The sequence below is a fragment of the Mustela nigripes genome, chromosome 17 (assembly GCF_022355385.1).
Source record: "Mustela nigripes isolate SB6536 chromosome 17, MUSNIG.SB6536, whole genome shotgun sequence".
Lineage (NCBI taxonomy): Eukaryota > Metazoa > Chordata > Mammalia > Carnivora > Mustelidae > Mustela > Mustela nigripes.
In genome coordinates, this window is record NC_081573.1 from 1947206 (window position 1) to 1956566 (window position 9361).

At 40.1% G+C, this 9361-nt stretch overlaps 2 pseudogenes; one reads left to right on the forward strand and one right to left on the reverse strand.

Annotated features, from left to right (window-relative positions):
- The first annotated feature begins 655 nt into the window (after positions 1-655).
- Positions 656-1586, forward strand: LOC132005550 (L-lactate dehydrogenase A chain-like; annotated as a pseudogene).
- An 845-nt stretch (positions 1587-2431) lies between these two features.
- Positions 2432-3377, reverse strand: LOC132005835 (vomeronasal type-1 receptor 2-like; annotated as a pseudogene).
- Between the last annotated feature and the right edge of the window lie 5984 nt (positions 3378-9361).

The window sequence follows — 9361 nt, forward strand, 5'->3', positions numbered from 1 at the left end:
CCCCACCTCTACCCTTTTAAAACATTAGCTAACATATCCTCCTGCAAGATTCTCCTTCATCCCCTGGAGTTCACAATTCCAATGTTCAACTGAAAACATTTTTAATATGTTCATCTTTCTCCACACACATGTTTTCTTATTTCAAACACCTACCATTCTCTAAGGATGTAAGACACAATTTGCACAACCTGGATGTCATTGTCCTTCACAACTAAAACCTAATTTTCCCCCAGCTTTACCTCAGGCCACTTGCATCCCAATACAGAACCCAGAACCCTCTTAGAACCCTGAATTCTCTGATCATCCCACATGTTATTCCCTTGAAAGGCACTGGCCTATCTAGGAAGAAGTAGAGATCCCCTCCCCCTCCAAAAAAAGGCACTGGCCTTACTATCACATGGCCAGTAAATCTTGAGAACATTTGGTATCTCACATTAAGAATTACGTATGCGAGCCTCGGGGTTCCACTTAAGGCCCCTCCTGCGCTCAGCTCCGTGTCCGAGCGGCTGCTGCCAAGTCTAGATCCAGTCTCGCGCGCTGCTGACACTCGTCCTCCCGACGTGCACTCCTGATTCCTTTTGGTTCTAAGTCCAAAATGGCAACTCTGAAAATCAGCTGATTCAGAATCTTCTTAAGGAAGAACATGTCCCCCCAAATAAGGCTACAGTTGTTGGGGTTGTGCCATCAGTATCTTAATGAAGGATTTGGCAGATGAACTTCCTCTTGTTGATGTCATGGAAGACAAACTGAAGGGAGAGATGATGGATCTCCAGCATGGAAGCCTTTTCCTTAGAACACCAAAATTTGTCTCTGGCAAAGACTATAATGCGACTGTAAACTCCAAGCTGGTTAGTATCACAGCTGGGGCACGTCAGCAAGAGGGAGAAAGGCGTCTTAATTTGGTTCAGCTTAACGTGAACATCTTTAAGTTCATCATTCCTAATGTAAAATACAGCCCAAACTGGAAGTTGCTTGTTGTTTCCAATCCAGTGGATATCTTGACCTTTGTGACTTGGAAGATAAATGGCTTTCCCACAAAACGTGTTATTGGAAGTAATTGCAGTCTGGATTCAGCTTGGTTCCATCACCTAATGAGGGAAAGGCTGGATTAAGCTGTCATTAAGCTTAAGCTTAATTAAGCTGTCACAGGTGGATCCTCGGGGAGCATGGAGACTCCAGTGTCCCTGTATGGAGTAAAGTAAACATTGCTGGTGTGCCTCTGAAGAATCTGCACCCTGACTTAGGCACTGATGCAGATAAAGAACAGTGAAAAGAGGTTCACAAACAGGTGGTTGACAGTGCCTGTGAGGTGATCAAATTGAAAGGCTACACTTCCTGGGCCACTGGACTGTCTGTGGCAGATTTGGCAGAAAGTATAATGAAGAATCTTAGGTGGGTGCATCCAATCTCCACCATGATTAAGGGACTCTATGGAATAAAAGATGATGTCTTCCTTAGTGTTCCTTGTGTCTTGGGGCAGAATGGAATTTCAGATGTTGTGAAGGTGACTAACTCCTGAGGAAGAGGCCCATTTGAAGAAGAGTGCAGATACACTCTGGGGGAACCAAAAGAAGCTGCAGTTTTAAAGTTTTCTAATGTACCACTTCACGGTATAGACTAGGACAGGGTTTTAGTTGGAGATTGTGTACATTGTCCTTATTATCTGATCTGTTACTTAAGTAATATCAAAATGGCCTAAGGAAAAAACATCAGTTTCCTAAAGTTCTAAATAGGAATGACTCACCAAGCCCTGCAGCTATACCCTAATGCTGGATGATACTTGCCTTTGTAGTCCTAAATGGGTTCATCTCAGAGGCATCACTGCCAATGTTGCATATGCTGCAGTTGCTCTGCAAACCAGATGCATATTTCCTGTGTGTTCTATAACTTCTGGTTCCTTCACCTGACACCTAACATCCCTAGTCCATCTTTTCCAGTCAGTCACATCCTGGGCTCCAATGTATAAATTAATTATTGCATGTATTGTGCATAACTGTTCCAAAGGATCTTACTTTGTGTACCATGTATGTCAGAATATAGTGTACATTGCTGTATAATGTAAAAAGACCATGCAACCAACTAAGTGTCATACCAACTAAAATACCAAATAAAATTTGAACAGTGACTTTTTTTGGAAAAAAAAAATTACATATCCAAAGACATTTCCAGTATCTCCACAGTATTTCAAGAATGTTTTGTTTATTGGACTCTGAATTTCTCCACTACAGCCATTAATAAAATGCAATTACATGAGTACTTCCATAATAATTACACATAATTACATTTGTAAGGGGCCATTAGTCACTATTGTTGTAGCAGAAATTTCTGTCTTATTCAAAACTCGATGTAAAATGAGACGGACTGTAATTTTGCTGAAGATTCCTTGAAGAATGAGTGTATAAGCAGCTGAACACTGTGCAAACCAGATAGTTTAAATTTTTCTGATGAGATGAGGGAATTGTTTATTTCTTCTCCCGCACACAGAAAAGAGTCTGGATACACAGTGGTCGTGACTCAAAGAACAAAGGGGCAGGCAGTTGGAAAACATGCATTGATTAGGGCAGAAGTATTCATCAGCCACCAATTGGCCTTGCGAAAAATAGAAAAATACATGTAATTGATGGAAGAGAGGGGTAGAAAAAGACAAAGGTGCTCCCCAGCAGAAGGATGCTTTGGGTGGCTCTAATCTCAGGGGAGGATCTGGGGGACACTTTGGTCCTATAAATGTATTGGACCTGCTGCTTATGCCATACAGGGTAGAAACCATGAACCCTCTGGCCCAAGTTATGAGTCCCAAGCACAAAACATCATGGGAGGATATCGATACCATATATAGTAAGTCTGTGTCTTTGTCATGAAGTGCAGAAGCCCAGTATCCAAACTCAATATTTTTTTAAGTGTTTTTGTTGTTCCATTTGTCAGTGACGTACACAGGAACCATAATATTTAGGTTTATATTCAGGATCCAGCAAAGGATATTTGAGGGGGCCAATGTACTGGGGAGCTTTCCCTTTAAGCGCTGCCCACCAGGAGTTCCAGGGGCTGACGGTGATGGCGTGGAAGACATTCAGGAGGCACATGGTGCCCATAGACAACCCCCTGGACACTCTGTGGACTAAGAAAACAACTTTGCATCCGAGGTCACTGGGAAAATAACTCAAATCAAAAGCCTCCACTGGGATTCCTCTGTAGAGAATGACCAAGGAGTTAGTTAAAGTCAAGTGCCTAAAAAAAAAAAAAAGCAAATCTGTGGACTTTGACCTGTATCCCCTTAAGCCAAGAGATGAGAACAACGACAGAAAAGCAAGAAGTTCCCAGGGTTTCAAGGACCATCTGCAATAGAAGATTACAGCAAATTTCATATCCATTAAGGCCATTCGGTCACTATCCGGAGCTCAGTGTTCGCATCCACAAAGAGAGAAGGCTGCATGAACACATGAGCCGTGGGCTGTTTGTGGAAAATAAATTCAAAATTCTCCCCTTGCTACTACTTTCCCCTGAGACTTTCTTTTCAATACACATCTTCGTTAATTAATGATTTCTCAAGTATTTCTTTGTATAGTGCTCATTCAGTCACTCTTACTCATGCTTTACCTATTGTAAATTATTTAGTATTTATTTATTATATCATTTATTTATTATTATTATTATTATTTAGTAATTATTTAATATTTACAAGTATGTGCATTTTACAGCCAAGAATTTAATTATAATGAGATTATATGACTCATTTAAATATTGCAATGGCCAGGTTGCAATAAAGTTGGGTGTTTACCAGCAGGCTATACTCTCATAGCTACCTGGTCATATCTTTTTTTTGTTTTTCTTAAGACTTTATTTGTGGGGTACGTGGGTGGCTCAGTTGTTAAGCATCTGCCTTCACCTGAGGTCATGATCCCAAGGTCCTGGGATCGAGCCTTGCACTGGACTCCCTGCTCAGCGGGAAGCCTGCTTCTCCCTCTCCCATTCCTACTCCTCCTCCTTGTGTTCCCTCTCTCACTGTGTCTCTCTCTGTCAAATAAATACTTATTTTTTTTTAAAGAATTATTTGTAACTAATGTCTATACCCAACATGGGGCTCAAACTCACAGCTGAGTTATTATCAAGAGCTGCACGCTCCACCAATGGAGTCAGCCAGGTGCCCCTATCTGGTTGTATCCTTAAATAACCCACTGTTATGCATGCATACATTATCATCTTTGAAATTCATTTCAATTTAGGTTTGGTTGTGCCAATTTCTTATTCTTGTTAAACTAATTGTTCCATTAATCATCATCACTTGTGAGTGAATATGAAAACTTAGTAAGAACCTGAATATTGTCCATGAACAAAATGGATTTATCAAATATGGACCAGTGTTAATACAGCAACAGAAGTAATCATGTGATTTTTTTGGCCAATGGAACCCACCATCAAAATTATTGTGTAATATTTCACTTTTACCCTAAACTATGGGATTTGTAATTTAAATAAAACATGCAGAGATTGAGAAAACATTTAGAGTAGGATCTAAATTATTCCTCACTAGAGGGCATACAAAGAGCTGTGATTAAAAAAAAAAAAAAAAAAAAAAAACTGAAACTAGTCAATTTGAAAAATAATAAAATAAAAAACAAGCATGCAAAATGAATCTCAAGGCATGAAATCTTATGCATTGAATAGGAGAAATGCAAGGGTGAGCCTAAAAATTATGTTAGAACTTTGAAAACCATGTAGAATATCAGAAGATACATTTAAGGGGGGCACCTGGGTGGCTTAGTCATTCAGTGTCTGCCATCAGCCCAGGTCATGATCCCAGGCTTCTGGGACTGAACCCCCTCTCCCATTTCTTCTTCTGTGTTCCCTCTCTGGCTGTGTCTCTCTGTCAAATAAATTTAAAAAAATCTTTTTTTTTTTAAGATATATTTAAGCTGAAAACATGCTGAAGTCCTTAATTTTTCTGCTGTCCAAATCCCTTTTCCTGAAAGTCTCCTGTTTTAACTTCGCTGATCAAAAGATTACAAACATTTTCAGGAGAGACATAATTACTATTTCCACTAGATGCATCAAGCATAAATACAAGAAAAACAATTATGGTTCTCCAAATGCCACTCAGTCCCATTGTTCACAATGAGATAGGATGTGCTTAGCTCCATGAAACTCATTATCACATGCACAGAAGTTTAATGAGGTAACTATATCAATCATGTCAATTTCTCTGTGGTTTCACAGCACAGATTGAATAGCATATCAATTTCTAAATTGCAGGTATTTAAAAATATTTTATTTATTTATTTGACAGAGAGAGATAGAGAGATCACAAGCACACAGAGAGAGAGGGGAGGAAGCAGGCTCCCCGCTGAGCAGAGAGCCCCACATTGGGCTCAATACCAGGACCTTGGGATCATGACCTGAGCCAAAAACAGAGGCTTAACCAACTGAGCCACCCAGGTGCCCCTTCAGAATTGCAGTTTTAAGGACTGCAAACATCAGACTGTGTTACTATGTGCAATGAACCCCAACAATCTCCATCAGGGAGGGATATGCACTAAACTATGTTTGGAGCAGTTAGTCCCAAGGAGGACCTCAGACCTCCAGTCTCTCTGTAACTTGGCCTGTGCCTCAGGAATTGTTGTTCCTATCTGTACAGCTCTGACATCAAGCCACTTTCTTCACAAGTAGAATCCTTTTTCCAGCCACGTGGTCCAACCTGGATCCAGACCCTGATACACCTCCTTCCCTTACACATTGTGTCACTTGGACTGACATTCCAGTGTTTTCTGCTGCCAGGAATGTGGGCTCACTGGGCCAGTCATGATAGCCCTTGCTTGTGTGTGGGAGGGAAGCAGCCAGTGTTAAGATAAGGGTTTGTGATTCTGTGACCTCACCTCTCCACAGAACTACAATTATCACTTCAACACTCAGTGACACATAAGGCAGTTGAGACTACGTTTTTAAAACTTTCTCCCAGATCCCAATTCCCAGAAACAATTATAAGATCCTAGTGAGGCTCTGCAAAGAAACAAGTTTTGTGTGTGGGAGAAACTTCCTTTTTTTCCACAACAATTGGAGGCAGACAGGGTCTCAGGTGGCAGAAGCAGGAAATGTTTGCATCTGACAGAGGAGGGGTGGCAGTGATCCAAATGTATTTCACCGGACTCTGTACTTGCCTAAGAATTTCACTGCCTCCCTCCCCAGTAATTGTCTCTTTCTGCCTAGCCTAACAACTGCAAAATAAGGATGAGAGGATATAGAAGGCCTGAGAAGGATTCAAGGAAAAGCAATACAAAGAGCATGGGATTAGCTAGAGATGTTTCTCCAGTCCCAGTCCAATTGTTTGAAAAGCCTAGTTGATAGGAATATTTCTAGGAATATAAATTCTAAGCTGAGCAATGTCTATAGGATAAGTGGCAATATTTACAGAAGAGGTCCCTCACTGAACACAGTACAAGGTCATATGGTTTTATCAACAGCATCCTACTACTCTTAAATGTTAGATGAACCATTGCTCTGTAGGTGATCCAAAAATATTGAAGGATGACACTTCCTAAAAATTTCCAGAAATCTCACAAAGATAACCACAAATATTTCACACCCCTCCTATCTGCCTAGAGATCCAAAATTATGAAATGTTATTTGCAAATATTGCTATAAAATATTATGGCATGATCAAGCACAGCTTAAATCTACGTTCATGGATAAAAAGACTACATATTGTTAAAATGACAGGTCTTCCCAAATTCATCTGTAGAGTCAATGAAATTTCAACCAAAATTCTGGGAAATTACTTGTAGGTATCAATTAATTGATTCTAAAGTATATAGATACAGGCATAAGACCCAGGAAAGCCAGCCCAGTGTCAAAGCAGAAAAAAAAAGTCAGAGGACTGACACATCCCAATGTCAAGACTTAATATAAAGCTACATTAATTAAGGCAGTCTATCTCCAGTAAAATAATGGGAAATAGCTAAACAGAACAAAACAGAGATCCCAGAAATAGACTAACTCAAATACAGCCAAATGTATTTGTTGGTCTCACAAAGGATCTGAGGCAATCCAATGGAAAAAGAATAGTCTTGGGATGCCTGGGTGGCTCAGTCAGTTAAGCGTCTGCCTTCAGCTCAGGTCATGATCCCAGGGTCCTGGGATCAAGTCCCACAACCAGCTCCCTGCTCAGAGGGGAGCCTGCTTCTCCCTCTGCCTATTGCTCCCCCTGCTTGCACTCCTAGCCCTCACAATCTCTGACAATTAAATAAATAAAATCTTTTTTTAAAAAATGATAGTCTTTTCAGCAAATGGCACTGGAACAAGTGGACATCCACACCCAAGTAAAAATAAATAAACAAACAAATAAAAATAAATAATAATTATACAATCTAGATACAGACCTTACATCATTCACAAAAATTAACTCAAAATAGATCACAGGGTGCCTGGGTGGCTCAGTCAGTTAAGTGTCTGCTTTCAGCTTGGGTCATGATCGCAGAGTCCTGGGATTGAGTCCCGAACAGGGCTCCCTACACTGCAGGGATCCTGCTTCTCCCTCTGCCACTCTCTCTCTCTCTCTGTCTCTCAGGAATAAATTAATAAAACCTTTAAAAAAGTAGATCACAGACTTCAATGTAAAACACAAAATTATAAACCCCCCAGAAGATAACAGGAGAAAATCTAGATGACCTTAGGTTCTATAACTGTTTAGATGCAATACTAAGGGTATAATCCATGAAAAAAATAATTGCTAAGTCAGATTTTATTAAAATTACAAGCTTCTACACTATGAAAGACACTGCCAAGGGAATGAGAAGACAAGCCAGATATTGGGAGAAAACAAAAGACATATCTGACAAAGGACCATGACCCAAAATATACAAAGAACTATTAAAATTCAACAATAAGAAAACAAACAACTTGATTTTTAAAACGGGTAAAAGATCTATACAGACACCTTACCAAGAAGACACACACATAGCAAAAAAGTATATGAACAGATACTTGTCACCATGCATTTTTAGAAAATGGCAGACTGAAACAGTGATATATGTTAAGGGTACATTTGAGAGGTATACTCCAAAAATGACACTACCAAACAATCGGTGGAACAGCAGGAACTTGCATTCACTGTAGATGAGAAATGCAAAATGCGATAGCCACTTTGGACGACGGACGAGGGTTTCTCACAAAATTAAATGACCTCTCATGTGATCCAGAAATCACATTCCTAGGTTTTTACCCAAATGAATTGGACACTTATGTCCCCACAACGTTCTGCACACAAGTGTTTATAGCAGCTTTATTCATTCATAGCTGCCAAAACTTGTAAGAAACCAAGACGCCCTTCAGGAGATGAAAGGTTAAGTAACTGTGGTCCATGCACACATTCTAGTCAATCCCAAAAAGAATGAAAATGAGCTATGGAGCCCTGAAAAGAAATGCAAGAGTCTTAAGTAAGTATTATTTTTTATTTATTTATTTTTTATTTATTTTCAGCATAACAGTATTCATTATTTTTTCACTACACCTAATGCTCCATGCAATACGTGCCTTCCCCAATGCCCACCACTTGGTGCCCCAACCTCCCACCCCCCCGCCACTTCAAACTCCTCAGATTGTTTTTCAGAGTCCATAGTCTCTCATGGTTCACCTCCCCTTCCAATTTCCCCCAACTCCCTTCTCTTCCAGTCCCGTCCATGTTGCTACAAAAGTTGGGTATTCATCCTTTCTGATGGAGGCATAATACTCCATAGTGTATATGGACCACATTTTCCTTATCCATTCACACGTTGAAGGGCATCTTGGCTCTTTCCACAGTTTGGTGACAGTGGCCATTGCTGCTATAAACATTGGGGTACAGATGGCCCTTATTTTCACTACATCTGTATCTTTGGTGTAAATACCCAGGATTTCAATTGCCAGGTCAGAGGACTGAATTTTTTTTGTGTGTGTGTCATAAAAATATTTATTTGTTGCAAATATTACTTGTTAAGAGTTGCATGTTTAATACAGTGCTGTTCTTTTTTTTAAATTTTTTATTTTTTATAAACATATATTTTTATCCCAAGGGGTACAGGTCTGTGAATCACCAGGTTTACACACTTCACAGCACTCACCAAAGCACATACCCTCCCCAATGTCCATAATCCCACACCTTCTCTCAAACCCCCGCCCCCCAGCATCCCTCAGTTTGTTTTGTGAGATTAAGAGTCACTTATAGTTTGTCTCCCTCCCAATCCCATCTTGTTTCATTGATTCTTATCCTACCCACTTAAGCCCCCATGTTGCATCACCACTTCCTCATATCAGGGAGATCATATGATAGTTGTCTTTCTCCGCTTGAATTATTTCGCTAGCATGATACGCTCTAGTTCCATCCATGTTGTCGCAA